This window comes from Phyllostomus hastatus, unplaced genomic scaffold, assembly GCF_019186645.2.
Source record: "Phyllostomus hastatus isolate PE091 unplaced genomic scaffold, TTU_PhHast_1.1 phas_scaffold_78, whole genome shotgun sequence".
Classification (NCBI taxonomy): domain Eukaryota; kingdom Metazoa; phylum Chordata; class Mammalia; order Chiroptera; family Phyllostomidae; genus Phyllostomus; species Phyllostomus hastatus.
Window position 1 is genome coordinate 32293825 of NW_025334041.1, and position 17349 is coordinate 32311173.

At 39.1% G+C, this 17349-nt stretch overlaps 1 protein-coding gene across 4 annotated transcripts in view; it reads right to left on the reverse strand.

The window, feature by feature from the left end:
• CDK14 (cyclin dependent kinase 14) overlaps positions 1 to 17349 on the reverse strand; it is a 548605-nt gene that overhangs the window by 446792 nt on the left and 84464 nt on the right. The gene's annotated exons all lie outside the window — the stretch shown is intronic.

The following is a 17349-nucleotide window of genomic DNA, read 5'->3' on the forward strand; positions in this document are numbered from 1 at the left end:
ATTATTCATACTCTAAGAATCCTGAAACACCGATTCAAAATAACCTATGCACCCCAATGTTCATAGTAGCACAATTTACACTAGTCAAGTGCTAGAAGCCACCTAAGTGCCCATCAGTAAATGAGTGAGTCAAAAACCTATGGTACACTAACACAATGGAACACTATGCAACAGGAAGAAAGAAGGAACTCCTGCCCTTCATGACAGCATGGATGGAACTAGAAAGCATTATGCTAAGTGAAAAAAGCCAAGCGGTGAAAAACAAATACTGTATGATCTCACCTATAAGTGGGGCCTAATCAACAAAACAAACAAGCAAGCAAAATGTAACCAGAGACATGCAAATAAAGAACTGATCGTAACCAGTGGGGAGGGGGTGGGAGGATAATAGGGGAAAGAAGGGGAAGGGTCATCAAGGAACATGTATAACGGATCCATGGACAAAGCCAAAGGTGGGCAGGACTGAGGGTGGGATGTAGAGGTGGATGGGGAGGGGGAGTTTAGTGGGAGGAAAATAGAGACAACTGTACTTGAACAGCAATTAAAAAAAAAGAACAGAAAATATTAAAATAAAAAGTATTCATTAAATAATTTGCTTCCTTTGTCTTACTCTATACACCTAAGAAATAAAATGAAACAGGAAGCAGGACCATGGAAAAGAGTGAATAACAATACTGTACAATCAACAATAAACACTTACAGTAATAACAAGATAACCCACAACTGAAATTAAAATACGCGCTCCTGTGTAATTTAATTAACTTTCCTGTGGCCAATGTCTTAGTATTTGCCTTTTCCAGCTAACAATGGTATTAATTTAGATCATTCTAAAACTACATGTGCATCACTCTGAAAGACCAGAAAGCAAAGCGAAGTCATCATTTCTCTAAGGAAGCATCACCAGATGACTGTACCACCAGTCCAGTCTCACCGGCATAACAGAGAGCAAGGTTCACTGTTTTAACTTACTCCTACCCTCCTTTTGTAACCAGTAAAGCAGTGACAACAGCAGCACACAGATTGGTTGAATCCTTTCTGCCACTCCCTGTGGAATGTTGGCTCCTCCCCCAGCAGCCTTCCCTGCAGTCCAGGGAGGGTTGCACCTGGGACTTTTCCAACCAGAGCTAGTTGCACCCCATCCTTCCTTCCTGATGGTTACAAAGCAGAGAAAGTATCAGATTAGCCAGCAGTGTTAGTGTCTCTAGCCCTGAAGAGAAGCTCGACTGACATCCCAAAACCACCAAGAGTAAGAATCTAGAGATGAGGACAAGAGACAGACAGCACTGGACACATGGAATCCCTGGTCCCGGCTGCTGGGTCCTTGGCACTGCCTGGTTGCCTGACTTCCTAAAGTGTGCCTGCTCAGCCCTTGTTTCTACTCTGCCATACCATCCTCCCAATGAGTCCCATTTTTTTCCTTCAGGTTGGCTTTCAGTTCCTAGTAACCAACAGTGCTGGTAACCATGGAAATAACATGTACAAAAGGATACAGAGGTGCTGTGAGGCCCTAATGCCAGAACTAGAGCTAAGTTACTAATAGGTGTGTTGCTTTAAATTCTAGGAAAAACAGACTTCAGATTCATGTGGACTTATATGATGGAAGGAAAGGATGGGCTTAATAGCAACCAAAGGTTTTTACAAAGCTACTTCACACACCCACAATGTATAATAATGTTTCTATAAAGTTATACTAAATTATCATGTATATTAAAATTTTTTCAATTTATTGTTATAACTTATAGGGGAAATTGCATAACTGCCATAAGTCATGGAACACTACCTATTAATCAGTTACCTGCACCTTTCGGAAGCCTGAATGCTTGGACCAATTAACTTAACCAGGCACCCAAGCTGCTGTGGCAGCAGGAATTCAAATTCTAGGCACATTACCTAAAGGGACACAGACTGACTTAGCCTTACAAACTCCATTATAAAGTGTCAGTAAATATCACCACCCATAAGGAGCTAAGAAATGTCATAGGATTTTTGAAAGGGAAATCAGTCTGGTCACACCAACTCTGGTTATGAAGGAAAGAAAGTTATTAAAAATTAAAGAAGTGGATTTTGGAAGAAGCCACAAAGGTACACTAGGGAATTATGGAACATATAAAGAAAGCACTAAGAAGACTTTATAAAGTAAACTACATTTCCTGTATTTCATTACTAAGGAATTTTTGTCATGTTCTATTCATTTGCCAGCCATTTATTAACCTTTGTATGAAGCACTATAGGGGGTACAACGAAGAATGAGACACAATTGCTGCTTTCACAGACAGTTACACAAATAAATATAATACAAGAAATAATTGCCACAGAGAAATACAGAAAATGGCATGAGAGTTCAGGAGGAGGGAGGCCTCAGAACGCTGGATCAAGCAAGATTGGCAGATGTTCACTTTCGGTAATCGAATTCTGAATACTAGAGCCACAAAGAATTCAATAGGTAAGATGTTGCGCAGCGGGGGATGTATATCCAAAGACTAGCAATGATCACTCTTAGCGTAAGAATTGTTATCTGTATCTGGATGTAATTTGATAATTTAACAAAGACCCTCTGTCATCTGATAGGAGCACAGCCTAGAAGGGTTGAACAATTTCCGAGATCTGAACCCTCATGAACAATGGTTCTTTTCTCCTCGCTAGTGGAAGATTATTTGGATGGACTCCAAGTCCACTGCCTGCCCATATGGTTCCAAGATGTGGTTTTTCCTACTCGTCCTGGATGCAGACAGCCTAAACCCTTTTCCATATTCCTTAAGGAAAACTGAGCTTCGGGAAGTGCTGCATCAGCTAGTCCTGGGGAACTTGGAGGCCCTCCTTCCCTCCCATTCCTCTCCCCAATATTTACTCTGCTTTAGGGGAGATAGAGTTTTACTTACCACAAAACAAAGGCCAGTTGAATAGCTTAATTTTATGAATCATCCCCTGGGCTTACCTCAGTAGTCACTGTTTCTCTTAATCGTCCAAGAAGATTCAGTACATATGAAAGTTCACATCCAAAACAATTCATACTTCCTGACTGAGCCCACCAGGACCAGCACCTTCTATGGGCATGTAGTCACTGCAGGCTGAAGTCACCTGACTTCAAGGGCCACACCCGGCATGGGCCCACCTTGGTTCAGATAGTTCCTCTCCACCCGCCAAGGTTCTTTACCTCAGAATTCTAAGGGATGAAGCAGGTTTGATACAGAGAAGAGAAACATGAAGGATGAAACCCTATAAATAGGTTCTCTTGCCTCACACCAGCCACAGCACTGCCTTCTGTAACAGCCGGGGCTCTCAGGCTCATTTTCTCAGTCACTCCTTAATTGGCTCCTATTGATGTGGTTCTTCTTCACTATCTATATTCCCATTTCTGTTGCCATTACACTTTGTTTTTTTCACTATTCCATGAAATTCAACCTTTTTAACAGCTACAGGTGCTACCTTATTAGAACCCTTCTCCTTGATACCTCCTTTGGCTGAAGGTAGAAGGCACTATTTATAGTTCTCTATGAGTTTTAATGAAAAAATTTAGCTCGCTTTCATTCTTCTCTTCTCTCTCTCAATTTTCTTATTTTTCTATCATATGTCTCCATTGTAACTAGAGAGCTGCAGCTTAAGGATAGGTTTATTGACGAGATCAGAATGATAAGAGATGTTCCCACCACGAGGACACACACAGGAAACATCAGGGGCAGTGAATGCTGGAGGAGGTGAGCTTTACACTCACCAGCAGAAAACCCAGCCACATAATATATTCTTACCTGCCTGCCACTTCAAACTTTGGAAAAGAGCAGATTAAAAAAACAAAAACTCATCAAGAATCAATTTTGCCAGTAGCAACCAACTAACTTTTCAAATAAATAGTCCTAAATTGTCAGGCACACATTTCCAGAAAATTTAGGGTTGTTTTAAGAAAATTGGTACCAATCAGCAAGTAGGACTCCATATTCTCAGATCAAACTAAATAAAATGTTCCCTCTGATCAGAAAAGGAATAAAAGTTGGAGACATCAGCTTACAAAACATACACAAATAATTGGCTTCCTCATTAAAATTTGGTGGTTCATCCATGATGACGTCTGTGCAGAAGTGGTATCTACCCACAGGTGCTAAGTCTCAATCACAAGAAGCCTCCACCATTCTGTTCTCTCATTTACAAAGTCTTTTACCACAATGTGCAAATAGCATAAGGTAGTACAACCAACAAATTGCATTTTAAGAGTTGGCACCATAATTAATTGATAGAATTCATTATTGTGCTATTATTGCAATTAGCATGAAATTAGAGCAAGAATATACACCCTAATATAATTAATGTGAGAAAAGTATATAAAAGCACAGGTGGAAATACCACGCCCACAGGACTCTGAAGATGGCCCCTTCTCTAAGACATTCTCCATACGCACTGAAAGTGTAAGGTAAACATGTATTTGTGTGGGCAATTCATTTTGAACAAAATTAACCCAATCCTTCCTGTCAAACAAACATCAAGTAGCATGTATCTGCTACTTTTCTTCAATTATTTAAGTACTCTAAAAAAAATTTTTGTGTCACAGATTTTGCTTCAGACATAGAAGCCCCCTCTAGAATCATTATCCTGAAATTGCTTCTACGCTCATAGAAAATCTCACACAGGCCAGTTCAGCTCTCTGTCAGACACCATCTCACATCTGAGAAGGTAAAAAGGAAAACCACATTGTCAATGCTCTAAAAGCTGCTACTTTATAAAAAGATTTTTAACACCATAGAGAATATAAAAGGCTCTATGTCTTTCAACGACAATTTTCCCGTGTTTACGGGGACTGTCAGTACAGGAGCGAAGGACTGCTTCAGCCCAGCACGTCTTCTTGTTTAACAGGCAGACGGTAGGGAACAACACTGTCATCATTCCCAAAGTTATCTTCCACCTTAAATCTCCCTTGATCTCTCAGCCCTCCCAACTATAACTTTATTGCTATGGTCCCTTTATAACAAAATGCCTCAAAAAGCAGTTTATCCAAATTGGCTTCCCTGCCTCTCCTCATTTCCACTGGGGCCCAGGGTTGGTATGGAGATATAAATGACATATAACATTATATTAGTTTTAGGTTTACAACATAATCTTTTGATATATGTATATATTGTGAAATGATTACCACACATTGATCTTAGCAACAATTTTTTTGAGACCAAAAGCAAAGGCAACAAAAGCAAAAACTGCCCTTCATTCTGCAGCTCATTTTAATGAGGCTTCTGTCCTCTCCACTCCACCCTGGTGAGCAGAGGTCTCCACGAGGCCAAGCCCAGTGTGCAACTCCCAGACCTCACCTGGACCGCTCAGCGCTGATCTCCGCCTCCATTCAGAACCTCTCTTTTTTCCTGCCTTACGACCTCTGTCTTCTCAGTCTCCTTTGCTAGAAGTTTCTCTTCTTCCCAAACTCTAAAGATGGAGGTGTTCCAAGACTGGAACACCTTGGACCTCTTTTCATCTCTCCTTAGTTGATCTTAAATGTAATGGTTTTAATGTCATCGATACACTGAGTGTCCCCAAACTTATAATCTCCAGGCCCTAGACTCATATATCCAGCTACTTTCAAGACAATTCCTTTCATATACAGAATATGAATCTCAAATTTAACAAGTCCAAAACCAAATTCCTGATTCCATACCCTCCCAATGCTGCTCACCTCCCACTCCCCCGAATATTCTTCATCTCAACTAATGGCCCTTCTATTAATAAACTTGATTTCTCCAGTCAAAACCCTGAGCATCCTTGATTGTTCTCTCTGATCTCCTACATCCAATCCAACAGCTGGTTCTCTTCACTCTACTTTCAGAACATATTTCAAATCCAACCACTTCTTACACCTCCATGGCTTCCATTCTGGTCCAAGTTGCCACGATGACCAAAACGACCTCCTGACTAGTCTTTCTGATGCTACTTTCCTGTTCTTCTCCCTGCCCTGGTCTATACACAGCAGCCAGGGTTTTAAAAACTGTCACTGTCCTGCTCAAAATCTGAAAGTTTCTGACTTAGAATGAAATGCTACACTCTAACCATGACCTTCTCACAAGTCCCCTTGTTCACTGTCCTCCAGCCACCCTGAACTCCCTCCTGGTTCTTAAGAGCATGAAGCCCCTCCAGTTCAGTGATTTTTAATTTTTTATTTACTGATGGATTTGAAAGAGAGAGAGAGAGATTTGTTGGTCTACTTATTTTTCATTGGTTGATTCTTGTTTTGTTCCCTGACTGGGGATCAAACCCACAATCTTGGTGTATGGGCACGATGCTCTAACCAAGTGAGCTATCTGGCCAGGGGTAAGCTCCTCTGTATCCCAAAGCCGCTGCACCCTCTTCCTCCACGTATTCCCACAGTCTGCTCCCTCCCTTCTCTAAGATCTACACTCAGATGACAACTTCCCAGAAATAGTTTCCCTGATCATTCTATCAACACTTCCCTTCATGTCCCTCTTTCCCCTTTCCTTTCTTTGGTTTACCTTTCTGGCACTTCTTCTTGACCATTAGATGATATTTCTAATTCCTGTCTATCATCCCCACTAAAGTAAAAGTTCTGTGACATCAGACATTTCTCTATCTTGTTCACTCTTAAATCTCCAGGGCCAAGAATAGTGCCTGGCAAATAATAGGTGCTCAATAAATAGCTGTTGAATAAACACATGAATGAACCATTCCTATACTGTTACTCTTTGCTAACTGGGGTAGAGAATAGATATTTCAAGTGTTTATTACTGTAATACATATGGTATAATGCCAAAAGGAACCATTAAAGACTCTTGGAGTTATATTTTTAGAGCCTCATAATGCTAGCTAGGGGATTTTTAGACAGAAGGAGCAGCATGGGTATGAGAAAGAGGTAGGAAATAGCAGAACATCTTTTGGGGAGTATAGGCAGTTCCCTACAAGAGATCTGAGGAAAGCTGGGGGAGTAGGAAGCAGGACAGGTGAAAGGTGAGGCCTGGAATAAGGCTGGAAGCAGACAATGGGCGACCATGAAGGGTTTTGCATGCCTTCTGAATTTTGGGTTTATCTTTTAGCAAAGGAAGCATATGCAAGGAAACAGCAATAAGAATTTCATTTGGGGAAAAATTACACTTGTCACATAAGATTACATAACCCACGTAATCATATCTGTTCTTAGTTAAGTAGCAGCTCAGCTGCTCAAGTTCTGCAGAGAAATAAGACATGCCATGTAAGTCTTAAATGATTCTTTCATCCCTTACCATTCACACCTAAAAGGTATTCACAGTTTCTTGCTCAAAAATCTTTAGTTAGTTTTCCAAATGAAACATTTTCTCAGCAAGCTCCTATTTGAGTATTTTCAACTTTTGATCAATTAGGTCTTTAATTCAAGAACACTTACATGATAGTTGTTAATTAATGCACACATCTAGTGCATGCACGGTGAATCAGTTAACTCACTTACAATACTAAATATCAATACCACATTGCATAGGGAAATATTCAACAAGGTTTTTCAGTAATTTTTTAATTAGCAAAAAATTGGCATCTGATCATTCAGATACTGAAACAGTCTAGTTTATCCAATATAAGCTTCCACTCAAAACAAAAGAGTTCAGTTAGTCAAATCAAGGGCCATATAAAAAGTCCTATATTTTTCAGGTTAAAACAGTAAGTTTGATTTTAATATTTAGTATTTACTTATATAAAGAAGTTTAATATAGAATACTAAGTTTCTTTTTTAATTAAAGGCCTTTCAATTAATATTAAATGATTAATTTTCATCGGTTTGTTAAAAAATCATTATTTGCCTTCTATCCCTCTTGGCTTTCTCCGTATCCTTGGTATGTGTAATGTAATCATTACTTTCCCTCTCACCTTACAGCTTCCTCTCAGCAACTCATTTGACAGTTACTCCACCTGTGACTGCTTCAAAAGACATATACCAAATCCTTACTACACGTCCAAGCACTGAGGTACAAAAATGAACGTAACCGCTCCACCCCGAAGCAGATCCTGATGACAGTGATCCATTCTTGCTTCCCTTCCACCCCTTAGGTATCCACCTCAGTGTGAACCATCCCTTTAATTTATATGACCCACCTCCATCTTCTTTAATCTCTTTATGCAAATCACTTAATTCCAATGACACACTGGATCTTCCCTCCAAGATCTTTCTTACATTAGCATCCTTATGCTATAAGTTCATTTTTATTATTTTAAAGATTTTATTGATTTTTTAGAAAGAAGGGAAGGGAGGGAAAAAGAAAGCGAGAAAAACATCTGCGTGAGAGAGAAACATCAGTTGGCTGCATCTTGTATGTAGCCCAACTAGGGAACTGAACCTGCAACCCAGGCATGTGTCCTGATCAGGAATCAAACCAGAGCCCCTTCTCTTTGCAGGATGATATCCAACCAACTAAGCCACACCAGTCAGGGCTGTAAGTCTAAATTTTAAAGGAAGCAAAATAACTCTGATAAATAAACAATGGTATGGTATCAGAGCCAGCTAAACCACCCCTTTCTGCTCAGAAACCAGGTTTGTGACTAATACCAAGTCAGAGAGAATCTTAAAGGATATCATTAAGAAGAATGAAAAAAGCAGCCCTGGCCAGCATGGATCATTTGGTCGGGCATTGTGCTGCGAAGCAGCAGGTCACCAGTTTGATTCCTGGTCAGGGCACATGTCTGCATTGGGGGTTCAATCTCCATCAGGGAGCATGAGAGGCAAACTGATGGATGTTTCTCTCACACATCGATGTTTCTCTACTTCTCTTTCACCCTGCCTTCCTCTCTCATTATATATACATATATATATTTTTAAAAGAATGAAAAAGCAGAGGCCCCAAAGTCAATGACCAAGTAGATGCTCTCTCACTGACACTTCACATGCATCTGAGACAGCCACTGAACCGACTCTAGGAACAAAGAATCCACACAGCACAGTTATGCCGCGGCACAGACTAATTCAAACTCTGCTCTTCTGATCCACTTCCCTTACAAGCCTTTCCTGATAGCGCCCAACAACACAACCATGAGCATATGATGTTGCAGGAAAAGCTAAAAGAAAGGTACCTGCACATGTTATTCATCACAAAGACTCGAGTTACAAGAGATGGGGGAAACCTCTGGAGATGTTGTCCCGGGGAACACTTACACAGTGGGGCCCATTCTGCCCCGTTTCCTCCACGTCAGTGCAGGCATTGCAGACTAGGGTCTGTACCAGGGCTCACCAGCAGCTCCCATAACTTCACACTTTCTGTTTAATAAATATTTAAGTACAAAGGAGTGAAGGTGTTTAAAATTTTAAAAACGACCTTTAGACATCAACCTTAATATTTACATTCCACAGAAGTCATCACATTTTTAATACCTTCGGGAAGAATACACAGAGCAACCATTTCAAAATAGAAAAAAGCAAATATGTACAAAACCTAAAATATTTCTTATAAGAGCATGAAAAAGAATTCTGGAATTTCACACACAGGCTAAATGAACTATCCTTTCATTCACGTGCTTCCCATTTTGATGTACCTTTTCCCAATACACCCCACAAGCTACCGAACCCTGCTGGCAAAATGTTTGTCTCTGGGGAGAACTTTTTCTAACTTGACAGAAGCAATGCCTTGAATTTAAAGCAGTTTTTCTTTCTCATCATAACAGTGCAGTGACCTCTATGCAAAATATATTGAAAAATGCAAGACAATGCTATAAGGTAGAAAATAAAACTTGGGTTTATGTCTATAAAGATATCAAATCCATAACTTTAGAGTACACACAACTGAAACGAAGAATATATAAATTAATCCTGTTCATGAGGGACCCCTCCTGATGGTGGTGTCTCCTGAGGGAGACCCAGATACTGCTGAGAAGCCAATTCTGACTATGAGCCTTCTTCTCAAATCTCCTATACTGTCAAAACAGAGATATAGAAATGCTGGCGGAGTCAAAATAAGATCAAAATTTACTCATACACACACTCTACCATGCATTTTGATAAAATGTAAAACTCACAGTAAAGTGAGAAATTATTCAAATGAATAAACAGGGCATCAGCCTGAGATTCAGAAAGAAGAAGTCCAGTCTTGTTTGTTAACTTCATGCACAGTATTCTATACATACGTATTGACTCAACTACAGAGCCATATGATCATGTGTAGGAGGTCTCAAGATCATTATTTGTTATTCATAAGCAAGCCAATGTCGCGATGAGAAGTGCTAATTGGGTTGGCTTTATGATCTAAGACACAGCAAGGAAGCACATCAGAACCATCGTTCCATTCTCCGAGACTGGGCATGGTAGCCTAGAAGAGCTAAAAATAACCACCTGGGCTTAAATCTGAGGAAAGAATCTCTTCTTGCAACTATGAGAAGGATCATCTTTACCCAGAAGGCTCTGAAGAGTACTGAAAGGGACTGAGCAGTGAGGGGCATGGTTACACTTGAGTGTTAAAAAGAGCATTAGTAAGAATTTTGAGGATGGATTATAGGGGTATAGAATGAGTCACAGAAGCCAAACAGGGCACTAATGGATTCATAACATGAGTGAAAGATGAAAACTAAAACTGAGGTGACAGAAATAGAATAGACATTTGAGCAATAGCACATGAAATCAATAGGATGAGTATGTGAATGAGAGGGAGATGCAACTGATGATGATGATGAAGATAGCTGCAACTAACAGTATCAACATTAAAATGTACTGGGTGTTTCAACATGCCAGTCACTGTACTACATGCTTGTCCATTTTATCTCATTTAATCCTATTGATTATCCTAGGAGGGGGGTACTATTATTATTCTCAATTTCACGTATGAGAAAAATGGAGCTCAGAGAGCCTGAACGCCATGTCCAAAATCACATAAGTGGTGGAGTCAGGATTCAAGACAGAGTCTTACGATGCCAAGGCCTCGCTGTAGGCCAAATTATTCCTTTGCTCCAAACCTCCCAGGAGTCTGAATTCATGAGAACTAGAAAGCATTATTTGCCTAAAAGTACCTAGAGTGTTTATTATAAGAAACTTTAATTCCATACTGTCCCTCATACTCTGGATTTTATGAGTATCATCATGGCACTATTTTTCACAATTATGCTAATCTCCCCTTAACACAACACATGGGGGTGCCATGCTGGCTTCAGAGGCAAATAGGGATATTTTCTCTCTCCAACTGAGCCGTGAGGACTGGTGGCTCTAGCAGCTCTGGGATTAAATTGTGCATGGTCTTCCATCCAGCACACTCTTGTCTTTAAACACAGGAACCAGATAATTACACTCCCTCCTTGCCTGGAAGACTTTTCCATTTTTCCCCAAATTTATTTAAGATCTGGGTAATTCTGACATCTATCTGCTGACCCACAAATGTGGGAAGGACCCCAACATCACGCTGTCCATCAAAGTCTACTGCGTATGTGCACATTTTAGGTCCTCATAAAGAGAAAATACAGATATTCCAAGGTGACAGCATACAGATTTATTTCACCACTTGTGCAAATGTACCCTCCAATCTATCCTTTGCCAATCAAACAATGTGGATGGTTGCAGAGAGAGCAAGGTTGTACCCCGTGCTGGAGGAACCCATTGGATTTTGGTCAATAATCCATTCCTCTGAGACACCATTGTTATAACTCCTACCTTCTGTGTAGTTAATTGTTTATGGAGGGATAATAAAATCTCCCAGATTCCGATCATACCAAATTGGTCCTTGCCTGCTTTTAAGACACCCAAAGGGCCTCAATATTGTGACAGGGAGTTCTGTCTCTGTGAGTGCTGGCTGTAATCACAGCAGAACCGCTGGGTGTTACCTGCTCTATTCCCCTACCTTCAGAGAGGGATACATGCATAAACAATTTATACAACTTCATGTTTTCCTTTTTTAGCATTATTAAGTTAAATTATTATTGTACTAACATCAAGAAAGTAAACAGTTTTTTGTTTTTGTTTTGTTTTGTAGTCTTTTATTTTATTTGGCATCTTAGGGTTACTCCACAAGCCCTTTAGTGTCCATCATGGTTGAGATGAAGCCTAAACAAGCTGTAACAGCTTTATGTTGACCCAGAGTGGTCACTGTGGTACAAGTTACTAATCTGGGTCAAGATGATGAACTCAGAAGCTAGACTATCTGGGCTCACATCATGACTCTGCTATAACTAGTTATTCCAGCAAGTTCCTTCCTCTGGGAAAATCAGAATAACAGTGCCAACATCAGATGATTGCTGAGAATTAATCTAGTTTATCTTTGTAAAGGACTTGGAACAAAGCCTTGCACAGTAAACACAATATAAGTGTTCAATCCAAAATTTTTTTTAATTAAAAACAAAAACAATCCTGGCCAAACATTGAGCTTTTGCTGAGGCACAAAACAATGAGAAGGTACAACCAATTATGACACACTCAAAAACTAATTATCCTTCAAATAAAGTTTTTTATATGTATATAGCAATATAAGAAATATACTCTAGCAAGGAAACTGCATTTATACAAATGCATTATTCCCTGTTTTGAATATGTATACAAAATGTGCTAAATCTATACAATGCATAAAAAAATATGAGAAGGAGCTGTCTGTTCCTTTTTTATGTTAAGTGTAATCGTCCTACAATATTATGTCAGTTTTAGGTATACATCCTAGTGACTTGACATTTATATACCTGACAATGTGAGGTTTATTATTGATTAGACTCTAAATAAATAGGTAGCCTGTATCCTATTAGAGCAAGCACAAACATAAAATGGTTATATAGTATATTTTTACTTGTCTGTCTAAAGTTAAGTCATATGACCACTAAAGATTAAACTTATCTTTGAAAATTAACAGGATGGTTATTCATCATTGTGAGCCTTCATAAACTAATCCTGTCAGAAAAATACATACAGGTCAAGCCTACAACCTATAAAATTTGAATTCTTTTTATTTTTAAATCTATTTTGTAATATAATCTATTATCCATATTTTTAAACTAAGGTGGTCAGCAAGAATCACATAGCTATCTTTTTCAGCATGCCCACATATCTAAAGTACACAAAAAGCATTGAAAAATAGGTAGAAAATATGCCCAAGGGTGTACTCTATTATTCTTCGGGACCTTTTCCTTTCCTTTTGGAGGTGAGGGATAACCTGGGTAGAAGGAATGGTGATTATATACTTCAGATATCTAAAAGTGCAAAGGTCTTTCATCAGACTGAATTCTCTTCACTCTATAACTGTATTAAGATTTCATTAACATTCAATTCTGTGTTCCACTCCATGCTGCATTCTTATGCCCACACACAGCACCATCCTTCACAGGGAGCTTTTCAAACATTTTACACCCAGTCTTATTTCAGAAATGATTTTTAAGGTGGATAGTAAAATACTTACAACCTAGCAAGATAAAATAAAAATTCAAAGAGTTACACGGGACATTTGTTAAACATGGCAGATTAACCTCTCAGATTTTTCTCCCCTCTCCCTCTCCACACACGTTAGAAAGGGAATAAAAAGGGTGTAAACGCATGAGGACAAAGGGAAAGTTACAGCAAAGGGAGCTTCAGGCCAAGGGCCCATGGGGAAGATGCCAATGAGATGGAAACCAATTCACATGCAAAACTCAGACAAGCCAGGTGAGCCAAGGACAGAAACAATGTGAGGCCAAACAGAAAGCAGGAAAGCTGGATGAAGCCTCCCCAGGCCTCCACCCCCACCCAATGCACCAGGTTATTCTCTGGAGAAACAGACCTGTAGAGCCTGAGGACCCGTTAGCCACATTGGACTCAGAATCATGGAGGAACAGAGAGGGACTGAGTGAAAAGGTACAAACTGAAAAACACTAGGACCCTCAGATCCACTCCTCCAATCTGCTCCCACATACAGGGGCCTAATTTCTCCAAACAAGAGGCTAAGGCCTTCTCTGGAACAATTAAACCTCTCTATGAAAAAAGGTTTCACATACTGACATTTGTAGACCCCTGATGAAGAGCTGGCTTGCCATTTCATCACCATACAAACAAACCAATCTGCCAATAAGCTTTACACACGGAGGGTGTTCATCAGCATGTCAGGACTCATTCTTGGAAGTGATAACCATACATTCAAGAATGGCCTCCTACATCACCAAGCCACTATTATATGAAACGTTAAAGGGACTTATCTAAGAAAAAGAAGATAAAAAATATGAACAATAAAATGACAACAAACTCATAAGTCTCAACAAATGAACCTAAAAGAAAAACAATGAAAACAATAACTAAACAAACAACTAGAACAGGAATAGAATCAGAGAAATGGACATCACACAGAGGAAGTTCAGTGGGGAGGGGGAGAGGCGAAATAGGGGGGTAAGGTACAAGGGAAGAAGAAGCATAATTAGTAGGCATAAAATAGATGGGGAGAGATAAAAAATGGTACAGGAAACAGAATTCAAAGAACTTATATGTACAACCCATGGACGTGAACTAGGTGGGGGGAAATGCTGGAGGGTTGGGGGATACAGGACAGAGGAGGATTAAAGGGGGGAAAAATTGGGAAAATGATAATAGCATAATCAATAAAAAAAACTAAAAAAAAGAATGGCCTCCTACATATAAGAGCAACATACAAATATAAACAGGAAAAAAGGCTCTGAATGTAACATAGACACTGTACAGAATAGAAGAATACTTTAGAGAAACTTGTATTTAAAAATATATATTTAATATTCCCTAGAAAATAATTTAAATATAGACAAAACAAATAGAACCTATAATTAATATTGTCAGAGAAAGAAGATATCACATACATTAAATAAGAACAAGGAGCTATGTAAAAAATATAATCAATGACCAAGCAAAAGATCTCTGAGATTAAAAATATAATTAGCAGTTTTGGGATCCACAAAAACTATGGTACATTTACATAATGGAATTCTATGCAGCAGAAAGAAAGAAGGAGCTCCTACCCTTTATGACAGCATGGATGAAACTGGAAAGCATTATGCTAAGCAAAATAAGTGAGGCGGTGAAAGACAAATAGCATATGACCTCACCTTTAGCAAAAATCTAATCAACAAAACAAACAAGCAAAATATAACCAAAGGCACTGAAATGAGAACAGGTTGACAGTGACCAGAAGGAGGGAATTTCACGGGAAGGGGGGAAGGGTTTGAAGGAACTAGTATAAAGGGCACATGGACAATAACAAGGGTAGGGGGGTAGAGACAGGAGGGAGGTGGGGAGGGCTGGGGGATGGGCTGGAATTGGGGTAAAGGACAGAAAACTGTACTTGAACAACAATTAAAATTTAAAAAGAGTGAAAAAATATAATTAGCAAATAAAAAGTTAAAGCAAGGAATTGGAAAACTGAGTTCAATCTCTTGGAAAATAGAAACAAAAGATCAAAGGGGAAAAACCCAAGTGAACAAATAAAAAACTCAGAATATTGATTCCATAAACCAGTAGATCCAAAGTCCAACTAACAGGAATTCCAGAAAGAGTAGGGAAAATTGAAGAGAGGTGATTAGTAAAGTAATAAAACCAGAAAATTTCCCAGACAAAACAGAAGTCTCCAGATTCATCCCATAAGCAATTACATGGCAAAGAGTTCTTGAAAGTAAAAATGGAATCTAGAGGACAATACAGAGCAGTGATTTTTAAATTCTATGAGAAAAAACATTATTTCCAACATAAAATCCTATGGCCTATACCTGGCCAAACTATCATTAGAGTGTGAGAACAGAAAACATGTCAGCTTCAGCCATGAAAGGAACAGGAACTTAGCGTCCAATATCCCTTCCTTTAGGAAGCTCCCGAATGTCCCACAAACCAAGAAAGCACAAGCCATGCCATCCAACATGACAAAGCACTGAGTGAAGTCTCGGGAATAGTGGAGACTCTTCAGACTCAAGGAATAAGCCATCTATTGTGCAGCTGGAAAAGTGGGAGCTGCAAGGTCCCCAAATCATTTCATTATTTAAAATACTGTCGGCACATTTGGAGGGGAGAAAAGGCGTAGGGACCTTAGAAAAGTAAACAAATAGGTAACAAATGTTCACTATTAACTCAAGTTGAAACAAAAAAATCATACAAGAATGGCAACTTGGTATAATCGACCATTTTACTAGTAGTGAATACTGATTACAGTCTTCATAATGAAAACACACACTACTGATTTAAATAAGAACTGTGATATAATTTTGCTGAGGAATAGCAAAAAAAAAAAAAAGAGTTGAATGGCACGGTCTACACAGATCAAGACAAGTAGAGGAAGACACACAGGAAACACGAACCCGCTGTTTTACGACAGCCATCCAGTTGGTATAATTTGACAGTTTAGTGCTCTGTGTATGTGTGAGATTTTTAAAGTAATTTTTAAAAATAAACGACGAGAGGGGAGAGAAAACGGGAAGCTGCTGTTCAATGGGGAGAGTTTGCATTCTGCCAGACAGAAAAGCTCTAGCGATCTGCTGCACAACCATGTGCAGACAGTTAACACAGCTGAACTGTGCACTTAGAAACAGTTAAGATGGTAAACTTGATGTTATATGCTTTTTACCACAATTTAAAAATAAAAGTGCATGAGAAAATTAAGCCAATGGAAAAGCGTTTTACTTTTGCTAGACAACAAATTTGACCAAGCTTTTTAGTAGCCGTGATAATAAGTGACATGATTCCATGTCCCTAAAGATTTTTTAAAATAAAGCCATAACCCATAAATCCCAAGAGAATTATAACTAATCCTGATATGGGAAACAAGGAAATTTTGTGGCAAAGATTCCCCTAAGATGATACGATATAATTAAAGAATATCCCTCCTTAGGAAATACAGCAAATGTTTCACTTACATTGGGAATAAGTAGATTTTAAATGTATAATGTCTATTTTCAGAAAAATAAAAAGGTAGCAAATGCTTAGTAACAGTTTCTGCAAACCCTGGCCTCCCTTGGTCTCGGAAGTGAAATGAGTCACAGTGCCAGGCAGTCCTGGGGCAGGAGGCAGAGGACAGTAAGGGCCTGGCCTGCTCCCCAGCACCATCCCCAGCAGGCAGAGCCCCCATGCACTCCCATTAGTCCACATCATTAGTCTACTGACGGGCAAAAGACTGAATTTGGCACAGGAAAAGGTGTTGGCTCTTTAGGAGTATCGACGTGCAATGTGCCAAAGCAGAGGGTGAATGAAAGTCAATGTCTAAAAATTGAAAACCCCATTCAAGACTAATTTTCTTATGCAGCTTATAAGTTACTTTTTGAAACATAATTCCAAATATAATTGAGCAATTGTGGCATCATTTTGCAATAAACACATAGCTACTCAATATGGGTTATATTTGAAAAACAATCTCTGAAATACAGATATGTAATGGAAAGCTTGGGTATACATGTCTAAAAACCAAACCAACAAAATAAAATAAACTCTTCAACTATAGAAAAGGGAGTATTAGATGGAATAATGACATA